General features: G+C 33.6%; 1 long non-coding RNA gene across 8 annotated transcripts in view; it reads left to right on the top strand.

The window, feature by feature from the left end:
- The window catches only part of LOC147833446 (uncharacterized), a 165,252-nt gene extending 152,882 nt beyond the window's left edge, over positions 1–12,370 (top strand). For 5 of the 8 annotated variants that reach the window (XR_015511957.1, XR_015511961.1, XR_015511959.1 and 2 more), the window contains 4 exons: positions 6,915–6,992; positions 7,245–7,356; positions 10,032–10,136; positions 11,519–12,370. This is a non-coding gene — a long non-coding RNA (uncharacterized LOC147833446). Of the gene's footprint in view, positions 1–6,914; positions 7,052–7,244; positions 7,357–10,031; positions 10,137–11,518 lie in introns of all 8 variants that reach the window. The other 3 variants (XR_015511963.1, XR_015511964.1, XR_015511958.1) reach the window with 2 other exon arrangements.
- The last annotated feature ends 11,325 nt before the right edge of the window (positions 12,371–23,695 follow it).

Genomic DNA, 23,695 nt, shown 5'->3' with positions numbered 1-23,695 from the left:
TGTTATTTGCTTTTGTCATTTGATAAATTAATTATTTAAGAAATATACTGAAAATGATTAATTGGATTTACTAAATATTTTAAGGTACATTAAGTGGTTGCAAAGAAATAGGTTGAACATTACTAAGTTTAATTAGTTTGTTTAAATTCAGCCCACAGAACCTATCTACGTATATTGAGAGAATATTAGGCTTTTCCTTTTTATGCTGGTTCTCCTCACTTTCTGTTAGAAACGAAAATCACCTTCAAAGGACTTGCTCCAAGATTATTGGTTTGCCTTTGCGGAGTAATTACATGAACAGCAAATGACAAGGAAAATTCAGTGTGATAGAAGATGATTCCCATCCTCTGTAGTCTTTTTTTTTTGTAATGTTGCCCTCTGAAAGAAGGTTTATAAGCATTAAATGTTCTTCTAACAGATATAAATTCCTCCTCGTTTCTGAGGCAATAAGGCTTTATAACCTTACATTTTAGCAAGTTTCAAATGTTTATATGTATTGGTCTCCTCTGTTTTTTTTTTAATTATTATTATTATTATTTTAGTACTATTTATTAAGTTATTATGAAGCATGCTGGGTTGTGTTTTTTAATATTGTTTGTAAGTGACTTGTCTCTATGTTTTTGTGCTACTGCTTTAATTAAATTGCCACTAGTGGGATTAAAAAAGTTGTTAGTACGTGTTTGCAACCACTTACCTTAAAAAAGTTTATTAGCAAAGCAAATTAATAATTTTTTTCATTGTAGTAATACATTATTTAATTTAATTATTATTTTTATGTTTTTTTTATTATCATTTTATTATGTTTTATTGAAACTTTTATTTTTTTAATACAAAAACAATACAAAGGAAATCTACTGCTACCAACCTCAGCAATAAATAAGAAAATAAAAATAAATAAATTCAAGTGAATAAATAACAATCAAATTTGGGTATTTACCCATCAAAGCAATTATGTTTACAGTATATGTAATAATTTTCAAATGTAATTATCAGAGTATGATCAATTGTTTTAATAAATCATTGGCATAGCACTAATCAGTTTTAAGGAAATCCAGAAAAGGTTGCCACACAGAAATTGGTGTTAAGATTTTGGTTCCAAGGAGCGTCTCCTCTCGAGCTGAATGACTCGATGCAATTCATCCATCCACTCTTTGAAACACTGAAAAAAAATATACAAAGATGATTCCTTGCATTTACTTAATTATTTTACGTTAAGTGGTTGTAAGCAATTTATTTGGGCTGAATTTAAACAAACAAATTAAGTTGAACAATATTAAACTTAATTTGTTTGTTTAAATTCAATACAAATAAACTGTTTGCAACAGTTCTGCATGCAACACTTTTTTCTGTGAACTTGGAGGGTCTGAAGGTTTCCAGTTTAATTTTGTAATGTTACTTTGATTTAAAATGAATATTAAGACATATGCAAACAAAAATAGTAAAGCTTTTGCTTTTAATCAAACTCCAGTATAGGCTGGTAAGTGGTAAGATTTTTTTTTTATTCCATATAAAAAAATTATAAAAGTTTACATCCATTTTGAAGGATGTAAAAAAAAAAAAAAAAAAAATGGTCCCAATGTATTTCCTGTTTTACATTTTTAATTTCTACTGCTTCTGAGAACCCCAAAAGGTCCAGATATTGATAAATAATGTTATGTTAGCTGTTTTAATTTTAAGTTACTGAATTGTCTCTTGTTATGAAATAATTTGATAACAAGCAGGAAATGTTCATGGGCCAATAACATGACCACATTGAAATGGTCTATATAAACACAGTATTGCTTCTTCAAAAGCATTAAAAGAATTATTAATAGAATTATTAAGAAACCAGAACTTTTATTCAGAATCTAAACCAAAATTCCATTCCTCTCAAATGTAAAGTCCTACTGATGTGAAAAAAAAAAAACATGTAGTTCAAACGCACAGCATGATGAGTTGGAAACACTGGTTCATATTGTTCAAACTGTTTAATTGATTATGATCTGCCAGTTTTAGCTGCGGCTCAGTTTTGCGGTGATGAGTTTATTTACAAATGCCCAGTTCCGCGGGCTATTGATTGCCACAACCTGAGTCACTAGGGAAAAACAGCTGCTGGAAATTCCAGACGGCTTGTAACTTTCTTCAGAACATGACATTTAAAAGAAAACATTCAAGAAACGACCACATGAGAGCGACCACTAAATTCTGCCTCCTGCCCATGACCTCTCGCTCGCTCGCAAAAAGCCACTTTCCACTGCCCTGTAACGATGTCTCAATAATATCATAAGTCATGTGCAATTGCATTGCAAAGGCCATAACTGTGGAAATCATTGTTTCTACCTGCTTATTCCCATTTGGAGGAAATCTCTTTGATGTGGCTCGCTCATGATCAGCTTTACCACTATTGCAAAGTTGCAAAGTATCCTCTCCTTTGTCGAGACTTAAATCTGTCTGAAGTTAAAGCTCCGATTTCATCCTCCGTTTCAGTGGATTTGAAATTACAAACGCACCAAAAGGCAACGCTCCAAAAAACGATCCTTATCCAATCGCACAAACCCTACAGTGACCGTCTGTTCCAATGGATTTGGACTTTATTTTCTTTGAAGACTTAACCCAAACAAGAGCTTTCATTTATTTTCCTTCCAGAGGAGTGTACACTTCGGGATATTGTGTGGCGTGCTGATTGTTTTGAGAGGAGTTTCATTGTGTGAAATCTTTCCCTTGCCTAAAACAACACTATGTGGGAAAAGGAGGTGGTGGTGGTGCTTGTGGGGGGTGTATAGTTTGGCCACTTTTGCCTTTTTTGATTTTCATCCAACTTTGCTGTATGTGGTTACAGGCAGTTTTCTCTCCTGCTGAGCTATATCAAACTGTATATATATATATATTTTCCACCTCAATTTCATATGTTACAATATCCGGGGGTGGACTCCAAATGAATGATATTTGCAGGTATGGACTGTAATCCCAGTAAGGTATTTTCTCACTGCATAGTGTCAGTTTATATACACATCCCACAAGGGTTTGGTTCCCTCAAAGATATACTTGTTCTCTAAAATCATTTGTTTAAGTAATGCACATGATAACGTTACACAGTTTAGAGTTGCGAATACACCAAGTTCATGTTATATTCCACCATTATTCAGCCTCACTTGCTTTCTGACCTCTAATTCTCATATAAAAGAATGAGTTTAAAATGATTAAATACAACTTTTAAATTGTTAAAGATTTCAAGGTACAATTCTCGCTAATGTGCTGCTTTTTAAATTCATAGTTATCAAACATTCATACACTGTAAAACCCAACAGTCAACATTATCAAATGAAATGAGGGTAGTTAACTCAAAATGTACTTAAAGTTAATTCTACTCATTTGAAAAGAGTTTTGAACTCTAGTGTTAAATGTAATGAGTTAATTAAATACCTCATTAAATACTTCAGCTTAAATGGATTAAGTTCACAGTACTCAGATAGGTTAATTTTTTTTTACTCAAATGGTTTATAGCAATAGGTTCTTCAAATGGTTTGAGTTGCCTTAACTTATTGGGTTTTACAGTACTTGGTTGGTTTGAGTTTTTTTTATTTATCGAGTTTTACTATGCTTAAATTGTTTTGTTTACTCAAAGTTCACAGCACTCATCAGGATTAGTTTTTAAACTTAAATAATTTGTTACAATCAATTTCCTCAAATGGTTTTAATTACCTTCACTTATTGGGTTTTACAGTGTAGTTATCATATTTATCTAACCCTTAACTTCCATAGTAGGAAAAACAAATAGTATGATTGTCAATGGTTACAGGTTTCCAACATCGTTCAAATTACTGTATCTTCTTTTGTGTTCAACAGAAGAAAAATAAGTAAAGGGTGTGTAAATAATGACAGAATTTTAATCACTATAAGGTTTAGGGATTGGGTATATCTTTATTTCTATAGGTTTTTTTACAATGCAGATTATGTAAAAGCAGCTTAACATAGATGAAGTTGTAGTAAATTGGAACTGCTTCAGTCCAGTTTTCACAGTTGAAGTTCAGTATATGATTATGGATGTAGAATAAAATCATGCAGAATATGTACTTTATATGTTCTATTAAAGAGCCAACATTTTAATAATAGTCAGGTAATAAGCTACTGGTTAATACTGAAAATCGGTACCAAAACTAATTTGTTAACAAAACATACTGGCAAATTTGCAAAGCCTAGCAAACTGAAATAAGTATAATGATTTAAAACGCAAATTAATCAGTATTTTTGTCTCTGTCTGGGATGCGTTTCTCAAACAACAAGGTTGACTTGTGGCTGAATTTCCGATGAAGTGTTTCCCGAAAGTCCAAGTTGCTCTGTCGCAGATCCATCGTTTGGAGCATATTAGTTAAAACTGAACACACATGGGACCTTCATTTTTTTATAAACCAACTTTTGATGTTGCAAAGTTAAAAAAAAGTGACTTTTATTGACATAATTTAGTTTGAAGTGATAATTACGGTAAAAAGCCGGGCCATATATTGTTTCAAACTACTAAAATGTCAGTACAACTGCAGTTGAATTTTAAACATCAGAACTAGAGATCCCATACTGCAATTCATAACCAGAAATTAAATGAAAACACCCATGAATCAGAAAATATCTACATTGTTAATTAACGAATGTTATTTAAAGTGTACTCAGATCAGCTTGTATGACAACAACAGCCATGCCACATTCAAATGTACTTAAATCCCCCATTCTGATGCTTTGTTTGACCTTCAGCAGATGGCCTTGACCAGACCTAAATGTCTAAATGCACATTAAGTTGCATTTTAAATTGCTTATTAGATATTTCCATTCACAAGCAGCTGAACAGGTCTACCTAGTTATGTGTATTTTTAAAAAGTTTATCTGAAAAGTGTGTTTAGCTGCACTTTTAAAAAATGACTTTTGCAGCTTGTTCAAACTACTTATTTAAAATGAGTTGAAATAGCACAATAATTTTGTGTGTTTTTTTTTGATAGCTTAATTGTTTTAATGCAGTTAAATTTCTTATAATGATTAAATGAACATAATCGATTTGTGTTCCCACAACATAAAGTAATTGTGTGGAACCCAGCATTTTTTACACTGTAAAAAAGTGATAAGTTGAAGTGAGTAAACCCATTGCCTTCAAGTTATTAAGTAAATGAGCTATGTGCATAATTATAAAAATTAAGTCAACTTAACACTTCTAAGTCACCACAGAATTACTTACATTTCTTAAATAAATTCAGCTTGTCATTTTTAAAGTGATGGGTTTACTCTGTTTTTTTAAGTTATGGCTTTTTACAGTGTACATTGTAAAATGTGATTACTTTAAAAAGTGAGTAAACCCGTCGCCTTAAAAATGACAAATTGATTTTACTTAAAAAGTATTTATGCTGTAACTGAGTGAAGTTCACTTAACTTAATTTTTTTTAACTATGCACATGATTTATTTACTTAATAATTTGAAGGCAATGAGTTTACTCGCTTTTTTTAACTAATCGCTTTTTACACTGTACAGTGTGTGTATCTTTTAAATCATTTAAGTATAATTTAAAAAAATGGCTTTATAATAATCAACATTGTGAACACAAGGTGTTTTGATGCTGTTGTTGTTCACTGTAAACCTCACTGTTGTCAATACTAAAGATATTAAGTTATTATAACTTGACATGCTTAAAATACCATATTTTGGCATCAAAACTTAAACAGGTACACAGTAGCTCATTGGGTAGCACTGTGCCCTTACAGCAAGAAGGTTGCTGGTTCGAGTCCCGCCTGGGTTAGTTGCTATTTCTGTGTGTAGTTTGCATGTTCTCCCCGTGTTCATGTGGGTTTCCTCCAGGTGCTTCGGTTTTCCCTCACAAGTCCAAAGACATGCGCTATAGGTGAATAGGTTAAGCTAAATTGTCTGTGGTGTATGTGTGTATGTTCTGGTCCTCCAGGATGGGGGTTGAGCATTGGGCTAAAAATTAAATGTTACCAAACTCCAACATGGTGCCGCTAATATAAACTATAATATTAGATATAAACGGCCCTGGGATTAAGTAAAGAATATAAAAGCTGAACAATTAGGAAGTTTAGTTTATTAGCCATTTTAAGGTATCTGTACTTAAACATTTAAGTTATCTGTAATAAAAAAAAAATTCTTAATTCAATGAAGATAATCCATTTGGTCAACTCAATTAATTGGGTTGTCAATTTCCCATTATTTAAAACGAAAAATTTTCCCCAAAACATTTGAGTAGTCTCAACTTATTATGGTTTACTGTGTTGTTGTTGCTTTTGTCGTTCGTTTGAATATTGTTCATAGTTTAAATTTGTGTTTTATTAGTATGGCCTTGAACATCTGGTTAAGGGACCACCAATGAAAACTAGTCTTTAGGCTAATTTGGGTACATTTACGTTCTTGGGCAATGTTGAATAATGTACACTGTCCCTTCTTCATTCAAAAAAAAAATTTTTTTTGCTGCTTGTTCTAACTATTTATTTAAAATAAGTTAAATCAGCACTATTCTTGATGTTTTTTTTGGGGGGGGGGTCAACTTAATTGTTTTATGTTAAATCTACTTAAATTTGCTGAAACAGTTAGCTTAATCAATTTGTATTGAGACAACATATAAGAACTGCGCATTTTTTATACTGTTGTGAAAAATAAATACATGAAATTCAGTGAAAATGTAGCTGTAACATTTGTTTTCAGGAAAAGTTCTAATATAGTCATTTTGCAGATATTTGTTTGACCTTGGGCTTAAAAAAGGCATGTAAAAAACATCTGAACATACATTTTTGTGGCATTTAATTAGATGAAAACAGACCTTTACACTGTTTTTGAAGTGAGTGGACGTGAGCTTGACCCCTTTGGGTTTTCCTCCACTCTTCCCCCTCAGTATTGCTCTTGTTCTGTGTACTTTCTAAACATGTTTGTTTTCTTTCCTTGTCAGCAGGAAAGCACAAGCCGTGAATTGTCTGTCCAGGGTGGGAAAAGGCCTGAATCTTCTCACTCCAGACACCGACCCTAGGTCAGATCCGAACAGTTCCTCTCCTTTCTAAATGATGTGGAGGAGTCAGGATTTTGTGTGTGAGAGATGCAAGTTAAATAGCTGAGGCTTCACTCCTAAATTTAAAAATGAATTATCTCTGGGAACGAGAATAAATCTCTGCTGGTGGCTCTCTGGTCCACCTTCTCACACTGACCTAGAGAAATGATATTTAACAGATACAAATAAAGAAAAAAAAAAAGAGAAAACAACTTATGAAATTGTGCCTTTCAGAGTTCCTCTTCATGGTCCGCCTTGAGCAAGCCCAGCTCTGTTCACAGCCCCGCGCCTGATTAATTGTGCAGCTTTGGATTTGTGAGAGTCAGCCTGTTTTTTTCCAGATGAGGTTAGTGTTATTGGGGAGAGAAGGAGTGAAATGGAACAAGTTCGGAATAACAAACTTCACACTTCTTGTATACTGTACTTGCATACAGTGGCAGAAATGCATCATGCTTGTAATTGACTAAAATGTGTAATATAGACTAAATAGTGGAGTAGTTTTTGTTGTTGTGAATTGCATTATGGGAACTTGATCTCTGCTCTGTTGACTTTTGAAGCTGAAAATACAACTTTACAGTTTAACAAAGTGGCTTTTTTACATTTTACTAGTTGAAATTAATGTATAAGAAATAATATATAGAGAAATAAGTCTGTAAAATAACAGAAAATGTACTGGTACTTTATTACAAGGTTTTGTGCCTTAACAAAATCAACCCAGACAATATATCACTTTAACGGGTCACGAAACACCAAAAGTTGAAGTTAACAGTCATTTATGTGTCCCACGCAGCTAAAAAAAACACTATCAGGACACATATATTTCACTAAAAAGTGAAAATTGGTTATTTTTGTGTTATTTTGAGCAAATTTGTTCTTCTTGAGATCCCTGTGTAAATTCCAGCGTGTAGACCGAATGTCTGTACCGGCAGGTACATTGTGACATCTTTGAGCTTTCAGCATTAATTCATGAGAAAGACTTGGTTCGAACCAATAAGCCCGCTCTTTTGATGTGTAATGTAATGTGCTATATTGAAAGTGCAGCTGGATTCACGTGTGGATTACAGTGGTCTGCTAACAGGCAACAAAAATATGTTTGTAAGGATAATTTTTTAACCAAGAGCTTTTGAATCTGGAAATGGTGAAATCCAGAATTTCCACTCATCTTCTTCTATGATTGTCCTGTCTCTACATATTTGGTTAGTGCGTGATCAGTGTTCTTTGTTTATTTGGAGGCAAAGTTAGTTAGTATCGTCAGCAGTACTCTTTCCGTTTTTTTAAAGACATTCCTTAGTGAAAATTATTTAGTTACTAAATTTACGGTAAGTTAATATCACTACAGTATTATGGGCTTAAAAATGCACTGTAAATGCTGCTCTCTGATTGTAAACATGTAAACACCTTAAACTAATACCGTCATGTATAATTTCTACTGCATTTTGTTACATGATAGTCTAAGTCTAAGTCTAATGTGAAACATTGCGATAGACAATGCCTTCATCATCAATGGCATCATCGTCATAGGCGGTGAATTACTTATTTATGAAAAATTAATTAATTCATAACACATTAAATATTTGTGGCCTTCCGTTTCAACTACCTGATCAGCATGGTCTTCGCTTTACCCATAATAGTCAAATTATTAATAATTAAAGATAAGTTACACACAAATTACCACCTGTCAACCACCTGTTTTCCGCGGGACTCTGGCATGCATAGGCAGAGTGATCTGTGTCAATATAATGGCGTTGACAAACTTGGTTGGTAAAAAAGCGCACAACTGCAACCAACCAACGGTATCTGAAGTTTTCGTTAAAAGTACTAAGTACAAGCGTGAAAGCGAAAGATTAAAGCAGTGTACTGATGCTGTGACATGTTACCTGATAGATTCAAAAGACAAAAGATTTAGAATTTTACAGTATGATAGTTGTTGTAAGATAGAGGTTGTTGCATTTTAAAAATGACTGTACATTTTACAGTAAAGACGTACAATACTGTAAATACATATACAGCTTGATAAATGGTGCTGTAAGTGTAAAAACAGTATTCTCCCTGTAATCGATTTACAGTAAGTTACTGGCAAACTGCTGCCAGCAAGTTGCTGCATTCTACAGAAAATTGTTAACAGTGTATGCGTTATTACATTTTGAACACTCAGGAAAAAAAAGAAAAGATGTTTTGATGTTTATTTGAACTACTTATTTAAAATGAGTTAGCAACACAATTCTGGAGTTTTTTTTTTTTTTTTGAATACTTACATTAACGTATAGTTACGTTAACTTAATGGATTTGTATTGGAACAACATGAATCAATTGTATTGTATATATAATGAACAGTGTATTAATTTCTTTCCCATAACTGTGCACTGAACAATTTATGTAGATAAATGAGCGGTCATTAATTCCAGTTTACCGTTTAATCGCTTTCAGCTGGAGCGTGTCATGTTTTGATGAAGGTGGAAACACACTCGAAATATCCTCTCTCTTGCTCACACACACACACACATGCACAAGGTACAGCAGGTGTGTGGCGGGGTGTTGTGTTCATCTCTCTAGGGCCTTCCTTTGCCTCACTTTCCAGCCCATACTGGAATTCGACTAAAAAAGTCTGCTGTGTTCTCGTTCCAGAGGCATCCCTAACTGTCTTTGACACTTAACATTTAGGCAAAAATGCACAGAAAACCTGATGAAAGCGAGCGTGGGGTTAGCGTTCATCTCTGCGGATGTGTTTGTGTTAGAGCATGTACTGCGGCTGCATAAAGCTTAGCTTCATTTGACGAAACTGTAAAAAATCAACTGCTTTCACAGGAGTCAAATTCAATTTCAATTCAAGCTCTGAGATGTTAAAGAAATCCGCGGCCCCAGACCTCACAATGAGGGATCTATTACACCGACTACCAAAGAAATGTTCTTTTAATTAGCCACATTTATCTTTTTTTCCATGTTTTGACAGAATTTCTTACATAAACACACAGCACAAAGAGAGACAGACACACAAAGCATGCTCATTTTTATGCTTGACAGAGCCACTCGGAGCAAAAACAAAGGTGACCTTGCTGTGCCACGTCGGAGCGTAATGGGTTGCTGTGCTTCATTCGTGAGGTCATATCAGCAGCACCTGCGAGGACTGTAAGTACATAATAACAGATTAAATGGATGAACCTGAAAGACCCTGTGAAGTCAAAATTACAGTTTTAGTCCATGTGCGTTAACATTGAATACGTCTGTGGAAATGCATTTAGAATCTTCTTGAACATCTCAATGCTTTCTTCTTGGAAAATGGTAGGAAAATACAGATGACTCATCCTGCACTGCAGAGGTTTTTATCTAATTTTGCTTTATAGACGTAACATGTTGTTTGTTTCAGTTTTGTTTCTGATAGATTTCTTTCAGCAGTGCTTTTGGGGAGGATGTGCACTGGAAAACATCCCTTATAAGATTCACTTAATTAAAATCCTCATAACAGTTAGAAATTTGAGTATAATTAAGTCACTTATACTGATCGTACATTTAACTTGTGAATATCATGTAAAATGCACACTACCTGACAAAAGTCTTGTCGCATTTCCAAGTTTTAGGAACAACAAATAATAACTTGACTTCTAGTTGATTATTTGGTATCAGAAGGGGCTTATATGAAAGGCAAAGGTCTCTAGATTATGCTTATTTTACCAAAATAAAATATGATCATGCCTTAATTTTTGATTATTTAATTAGGACAGTAAGATCTGACTTTGCCTAGACAAAATGTCACCTTAGAATTATAAGGTTCTATCTATGTTCTGAATGATTTTGAGATATTGAGCTTCAAAGTTTTTGCATTCTATATCGCTAACAACATGTGTGTGACATATTTCTTTCATACATTAACATGACAGAGAACCTAAGGGTTCTCTAAATGTAAATTATCAAAGTTCTCTTACATTTGCAAATTGGAGTAAATAAACCACAGTAAATGCAGATAGAACCTTCTCATTCTGAAAAGTTATTTTCCACTTGGAATTATAAGGTTCTATCTGGCAGATCATTCATTGAAGCATTACTTATCAAGAAACACAATAAAAAATAGATAGTTTAGTGTTCTAACAATATGTTGATGCTTGAGAAAGTTACAATTTTGCTTTCTGTAACATTTATTTCATGATTTAAGATTAATATTTTTTCTCTTAAAATTAAGCATACAAGGCTGTACTAAATTTTTTTTTCAGTGCTACTGTTAATTTTATCTAATTAATATGTTCATATTTATAAAATTTTATGCTTTAAATAAATTATTGAATTATATTTATTGATTTTTATGCCCCATGAAATAAATTAAGTATTTGCCCTTCAAGGCTTAATGTTAAACTTATATTTTTTTAGCAAAGACATCTACAGTATGTTTAGACATCTATTAGATCTCTTTTAAACGCATGTTTCTTTATTCTTTTTTTTAAACACCAAAAGAACCAAACTAAATGTGAACACAGATTTTTATATACCTCCAAACACTTCTACTTTACAATGTACAGGTGTTGCTTGCGGAGTGTGGAATGGAGGGGAGGCCTGTGCCATTCTCCTGGCTGGCCGAGATGGCGTAATGGGAACTGCCAGCTGTGATGGTAATTACAGCACCACTAAAGAAGACGGGGGCTGTTTTTCTTCAGGGGGCTTACAGCTCAACTGATTTTTCATTTACATGTTTTAAGTAAGATGAAGGAGCTCCCCAAATGGGTTTGAGCCATGCATTAGTGAGAGTGGATACATGCCATTTTTCAAGTGTTGTTCTTTGTCACCGGCGAATTGTTTTAACGCGCCTCCATGCTTGGAACTGTTAAAGGAATGAGGTCTAGAGGAATGCTCACGAAACGGATATAAATGCTCGCTACCTCGGACCATACGTTTCACAAGGGATGGAAATATGGTTTTGATTAGTTGATAAAAAAAGCTTTGTTTATGGTGCTTAGTAAGGCAAGTATCACTTTCATTTTTAGTGATACGACCATAATTCTTGCATCAGTTGTGCGATAGTCATGGGAATGATTCTCTCAATTGCAGTTTATTGAAGAGAGGTGTGCGATTACCTTTCCAAGTGATTACACTTATTTTTATCTTGGCAAACAATGAAAAGGCAAAGAGCATGTAGACTTAAAGGAAATACCAAAGTTATATCTAATGTCTTTTCTTTTCAGAATGTTATAGGAACTTGGCGTGGGCTGAAAATTATTTAGCATGGAGTTTTTCTGTGTATATTTTCAGCAAAATGCACGGAAATGCAACTAATTTTAAAGATGTGATCACACAGGGACTATTAAAGTGATCAAAATTCTAAGTATTATTCATGTCATGTTCTTTCTAAATAAAATCAACTGATTCCTCTGAAAGTATTCTAAGAATATGGTCTTGAATCTGCTAAATCTTTAACTATTTTTAACTTTTTATTTAGTTTGTCTAAAGTGAAAAAATCTACCTGAAGAAAAAAATCTAGACCTAAAGACCAGACATGATCTGTTTGAATCAGGAAGAAGGATTTGGGAGCTAAATAATTCAATAAACACAAAATAATCAAATAATAAAAAGTAAATCCAAATTAATGTAAACTGAAGTAACACAACAACATGAAATAAATCAAATAAAAAAGGATTCATTAGGTACTTGCTTAGTGTTCTCATTTAAGACTGTGTTAATACTTTGTGTTTAAAAGATGTCTAATACACGTCCAAACATTGACATCTTGACTAAAACAAGGCTAAATTTGGACTGTCCGTGAAAATCTAATAGACGTCTAACACTAGTTAAAAAAAAAAAAACTGTCATCAAATAGACAGATTAGATATGTGCAGTCATTCTTTCAGTCAGTCAGTCAGTCAGTCTTTATTCATTTCCCGAAGGCAATTTGGTTGCAGCATACAAGCATTTCACACATAATACACAAAAGCACATTGCGCCACACAAATTCTACCCTAAATTTAAAAGCTTTACAGCTGAGGGAATGAATGAAAGTTTAAACCGATTTGTTTTACTAATAGGTGTTCTATATCAAATACCTTAAGGGAGATGATAAAACTTGTGGTGCATAGGATGGGAATCATCTGACAGAATACTTTACTCAAAACTTGTCTATTTTCTCCAGACAACTCTTATTCAATGAATATTAACAGATCTCATTCGTTCATTTCATTATTATTGAAAAGCATTGCCAGGATTTCATTTATCATTTCTGTCATCCATCGACCCTTTCATCCATCCATAAACACAAGTAAAACAATAACATGAAATAAATACAATTAAAAAAGTATACATTCATTCCTCACTTGCTTAGCGTTCTCATTTTAAAACTGTAAAAGATGTCTAATGTCTAAAACAAGGCTAAATTACAATAGTCCAAAAAGTTATCATCAAATGGACAGATTAGACATGTGCAGTCATTCATTCCTGTATATTTGATGACTATTAACAGCTCTGATTCTCATTTATAGTTTCATTATCATTCCAAAGCATAGGCAGGATTTAATTTCAAAAACCTATTGTGTTCTCCTATATAAAGAATGCCAAACAGGTCTGAAACCCAATGAGGGTGGGAATATAATGACATCATGTTCACTTTTGTAAGAACTATCCCTTTAAACCGAGCACAGGTAATTGTGAAATAAGAAAGTCGCTTGGCTGTGACTTCTGAAACCTTTCAGTAATGGCATTAAGACTATGAGCACTTCACTGGCAGCTGTGCCAAACTAGAAGAAGGGAGGGAGACCAAGAAGCTGAATGTATTGCAGATGGCACAGCTCTATTCTCTAACCGAGCCATCTGGAGTTTACTTAAACTGATGACTTCATTATCAAACACAGTTTCACTTGCCAAACACAATTGCTGACACGCTGACTGACACACATGTTAATGATGACAGACAGACACACATATTGGCATGACTCAGTTGGCATCCATAATGACAGACCGACTTGAAGATGAGATTTAGTTATGCATTCATTAATGTATTTCTGTCTGGTTGAGATGTATTGGATGAGATTGTGGCATTGGCTAGAGTTTAGGCTTCGTAATTTGATGACATAATAGTGTAAAACAAGCGTAAGTGGCCTGACCTCTCACTCAGAGGTCAGTCAGGGATCTGCGCTGACCCAGCCTTGTGGGTTTGTGCCTCGGCGTCAGAAGTAATACCTTGACCTACTGTAATTTGTTTGGGAGGCCTCCTCTGAGACACCTGCAGGAACTGGGTGGGTGCGAGCGAAAGAAGCCAAATTCTTGCCAATTAAATCATCGTGGCACTGATTTTTTCCAGTGCATGCCCTTCCAGCAGCGAAGTGTTGTGGTAATTGATGTTCATGACATCAGAACTGCGTATTTTTGTAACCCGTATTAGATTTGTTGTACATGTGGTTTTGGCTGTTATATTTGTCCTCAGACAGAGCAGCTACTGACTGTGAGCTCGAAACCACAAGCTGTTCTGCAGACCTGAATGGAATAAATTATTTATTTAATAGTGTTCTCTTTGTGTCTGTCTATCTGTCTATATATTTGTTATATGTTATCTGTTATGTTCCATCCATCCATCTATTCATCCATCCATCCATCCATTTTTATCTATACTTCCATCCGTCCATCCGTCCTTCCGTCCATCTGTCTTTCTATATATTTGTTATCTGTCATCTGTCATGTTCCATCCATCTGTCCGTCCATCCGTCCATTCATCCATCCATCCATCCATCCATCCATCCATCCATCCATCCATTTATTCATTTAATTTATCTATTCTGTATATATTTCTGTCATCCACCATCCATCCATCCATCACTTACTTGTTGTTTCATTATTTGTTGTTCATTCTATCATCTGACCCATCCATCAGACATTCATTTGTCTATTTCATTTATCTAATTTCTCTACGGTTCTGTTCATGCATCCATCAATTTTAATTAATTTATCCATCAACACAGTTTTATTTATTCATTTATCCATCCATCCATCCATTTTATCCATCCATCCATTATTATTCATTTATCCATCCATCCATTTTTATTCAGTGATCCATCCATGAATTGTATTTTATTCATTTATCCATCCATTGATTCTGCCATGAATTTTTTTTTATTTCATTTGACCAATTCATTTATCTCATTTCTTTATGGCTCTGTCATCCACCCATCCATTTTAATTCATTCATCTATCCATCCATTTTACTCATCCATTCATCAGTCTATTTTTATTCATTTATCCATCCATTTTATTAATCCATCCACCATCCATTTATCCATCCATCCATCCTTTCATTTTAAATAATTTATTCATCCATCCATTCATCCATCCTTCTATTTTTATCCATCCATTTTTATTAATTTATCTATTTCATTTATCATTTTTGTCAGCCATCGACACATCCCTCCATTAATTTCTTATTCATTTATCCACCCATCCATGTTTATTATTCATTTGTTAGTTTTCTTTTCAGCTGAGTCCCTTTATTAATCAGGGTTCGCCACTGAGGAATGAACCACCAACTTATCCAGAATATGTTTTATGCAGCGGATGCCCTTTCAGCTGCAACTCATCACTAGGAAACACCCATACTCTCTCATTCACACACATACACTACAAACAATTCAGCTAATCCAATTCACCTACTGTATATCGCATGTCTTTGGACTTGTGGGGTAAACCGGAGCACTCAAAGAAAACTCACGTAAACACAGGAAGAGCATGCAAACTCCACACAGAAATGCCAACTGACCCAGCTGAGGCTCGAACCAGCAACCTTCTTGCTGTGAGGCAGCAGCGCTACCCACTGCACCACCACGCCGCCCCCCCATGTTTATTAATTTATCAATTTAATTTATTCTATCTACATGCATCATTGTTTCTTTGCCTATTTTAAAACTTAGAGATTATAGTTATGCCTCTTATTTTCACGTTGTGTAGTAATATGGTTCCTGAACTGGTGTCAGTAGACCTTTCACTTCAAATTACTTCACCTAACAACCTTAACTCTTTTACTTTTTCATTCTATAAAACAAGCACATGAAGTTGGTGGAAAATGATTAAATTCCACAGCTGTTACCACCCGTTTCCTTTGGCAGCCCGAACCCCACAGAATCGTTCTCACTCATGCTTAAACACACATAAGAACGAAAGTCATGTGTCTCAATCCGGGCTTATAAAATACACACAAAGCATATCACTAACGCTCGCAGTGCACCTACAAAACCTGCCTCTGTGATTTAGTACATTTTCATTGAGATTACGTTCATATATTGTTGTGAGCGTAATTAAAGAGTTCTCCTTCCCCGTCGTGCCTCTTTTACAATCCCTCTGCGTAGAGGAGTGGACGCAGTTAATTGCGTGCGCACTTGTAACCATTGCCGTAATCATGAGGAGTTTTTTTTGTGACCAGCTTCACACTTTCTCTCCACACGTGTGTGGGGCTTCAGGTGTCATGGCCTCCGCCAGCCGCTCGGCCCCCTAAAAAAAAGAGACCCCGAAAGGTTCACAGGCCACTTGATTATGGGCTGGCGGACACAGCTGCGGTTTGTGCCACTTCATTAAAACTGTCATCTGCTTCACAACATATAGCAGAGGTCCATGACATTATGGGATATATGTGCAGTTTCTGTCAAAGGCAGAGCTTGTAGGCCTCCAAACAGCTAAGGTGAGTTGTCACTTTTTTTTTTTTTTTTTATAGTGAATTATAGTTTTTATAGTAATTTTATAGTGATTTCTTGTGGTCAGGGTTTACTTTTTTGAGAGCAAAATTATGTATAGATACAATTATGTATATTACAATATAATATTTTGATCCATTTGTCAGTGAATATAGGCAATGTATTTTGGTGTATTTAAACAAAACAGATTTATTAAACAGATATATTTATTCAAATAATATTTTAATCACCAAATAATAGATAATACAATAAAGATAATACAATAAAATTCAAACAAAATATTGCAAAAATAAATTACAACCTAAAAAATTTCAACTAAATCTGTCAAGTTTTTTTGCCTCTCTTGATTTTTCCTCTTTTTTTTAATTGATATTTTTCTATATCATATTCATTTGGGTGTACTAGTTTTTGGACCATTATCGGTAGTTATTTTGTTAGATAAGCTCCAGATTTGGCTTTAGTGCTGACTAATCTAATGTATATGCACATATATAATATTGCATAGCTTCCTATAAAAAATATGAATTTAAAAGATAGATTTGTGAGGGGTGTACTTATATATACTCAGCACAGTACATACAGTTGAAGTCAGAATTATTAACCCCCCTGTATTATTTGCCCGCGTTTATTTTAATCCCCAATTTCTGTTAAACGGAGAGAAGATTTTTTTCAACACCTTTCTAAATATAATAGTTTTAAAAACTGATTTATTTTATCTTTGCCATGATGACAGCAAATAATATTTGACTAGATATTTTTCAAGACACTTCTATACAGCTTAAAGTGACATTTAAAGGCTTAACTAAGTTAATTAGGTTAACTAGGCAGGTTAGGGTAATTAGGCAAGTTATTGTATAACGATGGTCTGTTTTGTAGACTATCGAAAAAAAATGAGCTCAAAGGGGCTACCAATTTTGTCCTTAAAATGGTATTTAAAACATTTTAAACTGCTTTTATTCTAGCCGAAATAAAACTAATGAGACTTTCTCTAGAAGAAAAAATATTATCAAACATACTGTAAAAATTACCTTGCTCTGTTACACATAATCTAGGGAATATAAAAAAAAAAAAAAATTTGAAGGGGGGGCTAATAATTCTGAATTCAACGGTATATACTTTGTTTTTTGTGTGTGAATTCACATTTTGAGCCATTTATAATTATACAGTATTAGACTAATATGTATATTACTACTTATATATATACTTTTATACACACACACACACACACACACACACACACACACACACACACACACACACACACACATTCTAATATTTATATATATACTATATATCCTTCAACCTGCAGTCACTGCTCTATTTTCTCTTGTCTATGGGATTTTGAAAAATCAGTCCTGTGATTCCTGTCCAATCAAATTGTACATATAAAGTAATTTGCCTCATAATGAACTACCTCAAGACATGGGCGATTTATAAGTAAAGCAAACTGTTTGGAAATATCAACGTCATTTGACATCAAAATAACGCTGTCCTTAGACACTGGCTAGACGTTGAATTTTGGTCACCTGACATCATAACCTAAATCTAACCTAATATTAATTTAGATGCACTACAGATTGTTACGTTTACATACACATGCACAAATTACATGTAAATGCATCAGCTTTTTACAGCGAAATACTCACTACAGACTACTCCTGAGTCCTTTTGAAAGGTCTACTTTTTACTCTGAGTAATATTTACAACAGATACTTTTACCTTACTTGCACTACATTTATAGGCAAGTAATGGTATTTTTACTTGAGTATGGATTTTCAGTACACTTTCCTCCACTGGTGAATAGTGAGTATTACGATGGGATAGGTTGATGCATTTACATGTAGTTTATGCTTGTGCGTGTTAAGTTATTGTTTAAGACCATTTCAGACCTCATACAGTGAACATCTGTAATGACATCCATCAGTAAACAACATATCTTCTTGGACACTTTTAATACTTCCAACTAGTTTGCTGCATATCTTGAGGTAGTTCATTATGAGGCGATTTACTTTTTATGTGCGATTTGATTGGACAGGAATCACAGAACTGATTTTTCCAATCCCCATAGACAAGAAAAAAATGACTGCAGGTTGAAGGAAAGTAGTGGAGGAAAAGTACTGATGCAGCACTAAAAACATACTCAAGGGAAAGTAAAAGTACATATTTTTAAAACTACTAAATAAATGACAATTTCTGAAAAAAACTACTCAATTATGGTAATTTGAGTATTTGTAATTTGTTACTTTACACCTCTGATACTGACTGAAGTAACCTTCTTGTGTGACAACTAGCTCTGGTCTCACCTATATGGTTTCTGACTGTGGCTTGGTATGATTCATAATGCAGTCATCTACCAATATAATCTATTTCCTATAGTCGTAATACGCATTTGATTCATTGTGATTCATTGATGCTGTACCCTGTAGAATAAGCTTGTGGGGAATGAACCAGCTTGGGTTACGCTGACATTTATAACCATTAAAATGTTGGCCTAGACGAGCTTGCATGAAGTCAAACATTTAACACATGTTTTCATAATTCATATTTTTGTATACACAGTTGTGACTAGAATAAACTCTCCAGTTCATGAACACACTGACATCTGTATGTGATTATAAACATTTAGAATAATTTAATAATTAAATTTAATTAGTGATATGAGAACAAAACCGTCTATATTATTTGCTGTATACTGCTTTCCTGCTAAATTTCGGGTATTAAGGATATTTAATTAGGAATTAATAAATTATTAAAAGATGTTTTTTGTCAAAGTCTGTACAGTGTGCTGCAAATCAGTTTCTATTCTTAGCTAAATATTAGATTGCTGACAAAATCTATATGTTTATTGCACAAAACAACCATCATGATCCAGTATGATTGCCTGATTTTGTATAATTGATACTTAATGTATTTTGTTTTTTGTTTTTCTGTTAACTTTTATTAATTGGATACCCCAGTTTAAGGAAACCACAGGAAACTGTGTGTAGTTGTATTGATATATTTATTTATAGATATTGATATATTTATTTAGCCCTGGCAGTATGTTTTTATGCTCCTCTGTGTCGAGTTACTTTACGGGTGTTTTGTTCTGTACCTTATTTACAAGTAGCTAAAACTCGCTCATTCAGAGGCGGGAACCAGCGGACATACACCAACTTTAATCATAAGGTGAACACAAAACAAAACTTTCCATCTGGAGCTCCTTCACAGAGTTGACACTTGTAAACACTCGCTCCATCGGACTCGCAGCTCTCAGTACCACCCTTGCTCGTCACGATACCAAACCGACCAATAACAGAGCTTGTGGTATTTGTCATTGCGACGTGTAGTAACATTTTTTGAGAGGTGCTCATCAGCATCAGTGTCAGCCACAGCAATGGCTATGTGACTGTGCGAAGGCTGAACAGGACCATACACGTGCGCTTGATGCAGAAGTATAAATCAGCCTTTAATTCCTTGGTTGCCACAGTGGAATGTACTGCCAACTATTCCAGCATATGTTTTACACAGCAGATGCCCTTCCAGCCACAACCCGGTACTGTGAAACACTCATACACTCTCGCATTCACACACACACTCCAATTCACCTATATGTCACATGTCTTTGGACTGTGGGTGAAACCAAAGCACCGGGAGGAAACCCATCCTAACACGGGGAAAACATGCAAACTCCACAGAGAAATGTCAACTGGCCCAGCCTGAACTCAAACCAGTGACCTTCTTGCTGTGAGGCAACAGTGCTAAACCCTGAGCCACCATGCCACTCCATGTTTTAATATATAGTGCTTTTTAACAGAATGCATAGAGCAGTATTATAACATAAGCCTACTGTAAATACATTTAGTTGATAAAACAGCAGTCTTACTCCGCTTCATACTACCATGATAATAAGTTCTAAATACTTTAGATCATCCATCAACATGATTGCTGCAGGACTTCCATAGAGATGTAACTAACGAATTGTTCACCAAAAGAATAACAATGTTCGCTAGCAAATTGAAATTTAACACAGACTTTAATATGTGGCTTTAATTTTTACAATCATATTAGTTGGATGCAGACTTGCAGATATAACTAGAAGAAATAAAATTTGCAGTTGGCTAGCTGTGTGCTGCAAATGCTCAAAGGTTGGATCAGTTTCTTAACTAATTATATGTCTCCATCTGCCATTTTGTTTTTGAAAGAAAGTGAAGTATTCTGCATACTGGCTGCTAGAAACCGAACAAAGAAAGCTGTCAACCGGTCAAGGTCCCGCTTCATAATGAACTTCTCCTGTGGATCACAGACCACAGCCAATAACAGTGAGCTCTCAGTTTCCCTCTTAAAGATAATTGTGCGATCAGGTTTTAGATAAGAAATAAAATCACAATATGATATATATGATATGACACAATATGAGAGAAAAAGAGATTATTTGTTCTCGTAATTTGATCTTTGGAGTTGTTATTGTAATATTTTAAGGTTTAAAAACTTGTTTTTTTTTATTGTGAATTTATATTTAAGTAATATATGACTAAATTACATTATAAGAGCTTTAAAGGCTCCATCAGGTGCTTTAAAATGTGCAGTTTTATTTATTGTTTGACAATCTCAACTGAAACAGAAAGACAGGATGGGACATAGAGTAGCTCCTCCTTCATTTTTAATAACAGCGAATAGCATTCTGTTTAGATGACAGCTGTGCCAGTCAGAGCTGAAATTAGATTTTTTTAAGTGATTAAAGCTTACATTGTGAATAATAAAAATAATAAAATTAAATAATAATTATAATTAATTAGTTATAAACACAACAAAATCGTCTAGATCAGGGTTGCCCAAACCTGGTTCTAGAGGGCCGATGTTCTGCATATTTTAGTCCCAATCCTAATTAAACACATCCAAACCAGCTAATCAAGCTCTTAATAGGTATACTTGAAACCTTCAAGCAGGTTTGTTGAAGGATGTTGGAGCTAAACTATGCAGGACAAAGACCCTCAAGGACCGAGTTTGAACACCTCTGGTGTAGATTATTAGTTGTATAATACGTTCCTGCTATCCTGCTAAATAACAATGCATAGAATTATTATATTATTAAAGGGTGTTTTTGGCAAAGTGCTGCACATTTTAAATTTTGATTTGCAATTACTTAAGTAATTGAAACTTACATTGTGAAATAGAAATTTGAAAAGTGATTAGAAATGAACTGCCAAAATTTTAAGATCATAATTTTAAATGTTAATAATCATGTAATTACAAAATGTTTTGTCTGATTGTGTGATATGAAGTCACATTGCGAAAATAAACTTCACAGTTTATAAAATATTAATTTGCAATTAAAAAAAAAGGCAGATTTTGAAATTATTTGAATACATTTGAAATGATTTTAATGTTAAAATGATTAAAGAAATCAAACATTTTATCTCCCAGTTATTGCTGGAAGAATTGCAAGATTTGAATTGGTCAAGGCAGAATTGTGAGATGTTAACTTATTTAACAAGTTCTCTTCAGAATTACATCTTTATTTTTTGTAATTCTCAGTTTTTGTCTTAAGTTGTATAATTTTTCTTAACCCAAAATTATGAACTTAAATAGTTAAAACTGTGAGATGCAAAGTTGCAATTTTGAAAGAAGTAAACTTATAATTAGGAGTTTATGTATCGGAATTGCAAGAGTTTATATCTTGCAATACTAACATTATTCTAAGAATTGCAAGAAGCAAACAGGTCAATATTGTAAGATAATCACAATACTTAGAACATTTTAAATCAAAATTGTGTGCATTTGACTTGTAATTATGACATATAATCTCATAACTCTGTAAAAAATGTTAGAATTTAGAAGTTAACTTGCAGTTTGAATTTGTAACTGAGTTTAAAACTCAAAAAAATAAGTAATTATCCTTAAGTGATTCAAACTCACATTGTAAAATAGAAATTTGAAATGCGACTTCAAATGGTATAATTGCCAAAATCTTACAATCGTGATGTTTAATTGTGAAATTATTATGTAATTACAAAATGTTTAGTCTTATTGTGTGATACAAAGTCACATTGTGAAATAAACTTCACCTTCAACTTGCTTTAGGAAGTTATTTGCAATTTGACTTTAAATCTAAATGATAAAAAGGCTGATTCTGAAATTATTTGAATGCATTTAAAATTATTTACAATTTTTAAAAATGATTTTAATTTTGAATTATCAAAGAAATTAAACATATTATCTTCCACTGTAAAAAAAAAAAAATTCAAGCTGAATCAAATTACCCTTAGGAGTCCATTGAACTTGTATTTTGTTAAACTGACTTAAAACATGATTAACTTAGTTTATGAAATAAAATCATAATTTCTGTTACCTGAACGTTCACTATATTTTGCTCTATATTACGCTTTTCTGTTTGAAGAAACTGCTCTATTAACTTTTGGCAAAGACAGGATGGTTTGTTTATATAATTCTCTGCAATCAGCTTTTCTTGCAACATAAATCCTAAAAGGATTAAAGGTGCTATGGAAAAGATGCATTTGAGTTCTTGTTTGGGTGTGTGGGAGATTATATAGTGCGTTTAGCCATGTTCTCTTTCATATTGTAACAATAACACGTTGTGTTGTGAGTAAATATGACCTTTAGATAATCCTTGTAATGATTCTAAGTAATAGGATTTTGTGGGCTTGCATTTTTCATGCTGTAAAGTTAATCTCACTTGAGTATTAATGAGAATAAGACGCGATGAATGCAGTGGCGTGTTTGTGCAACTTTTTTTCTACTCTGGGTGAAAAGTTCAGTTTCCCTTATTTCGCTTAAAACTTGTGCAATCAGAAGGATTTGTATGGAAGTCTGTGCCACATGATAAAAAATATTTTAATTGAATAATTTTGTCTATTGAGTTTATATATCAAAATTATATATTAGAATTGAATAAAAAAAAAGTCATAGTTCTTAGCTTATATCTTGCAATTCTAACTATTTAAGATTTTTTACGGTGGAAACGTGTATTAGATAATAGTCACAACATTGAGAACAAAAGTCGAAAGATTTTTATTCAAAATTGTGCATTTATGACTG

Source organism: Danio rerio, chromosome 16 (assembly GCF_052040795.2).
Source record: "Danio rerio strain M-AB ecotype USA chromosome 16, GRCz13ab, whole genome shotgun sequence".
Taxonomy (NCBI): domain Eukaryota; kingdom Metazoa; phylum Chordata; class Actinopteri; order Cypriniformes; family Danionidae; genus Danio; species Danio rerio.
The sequence above is the reverse complement of the archived record's forward strand: the minus strand, read 5'-3'. Positions and strand labels throughout refer to the sequence as shown.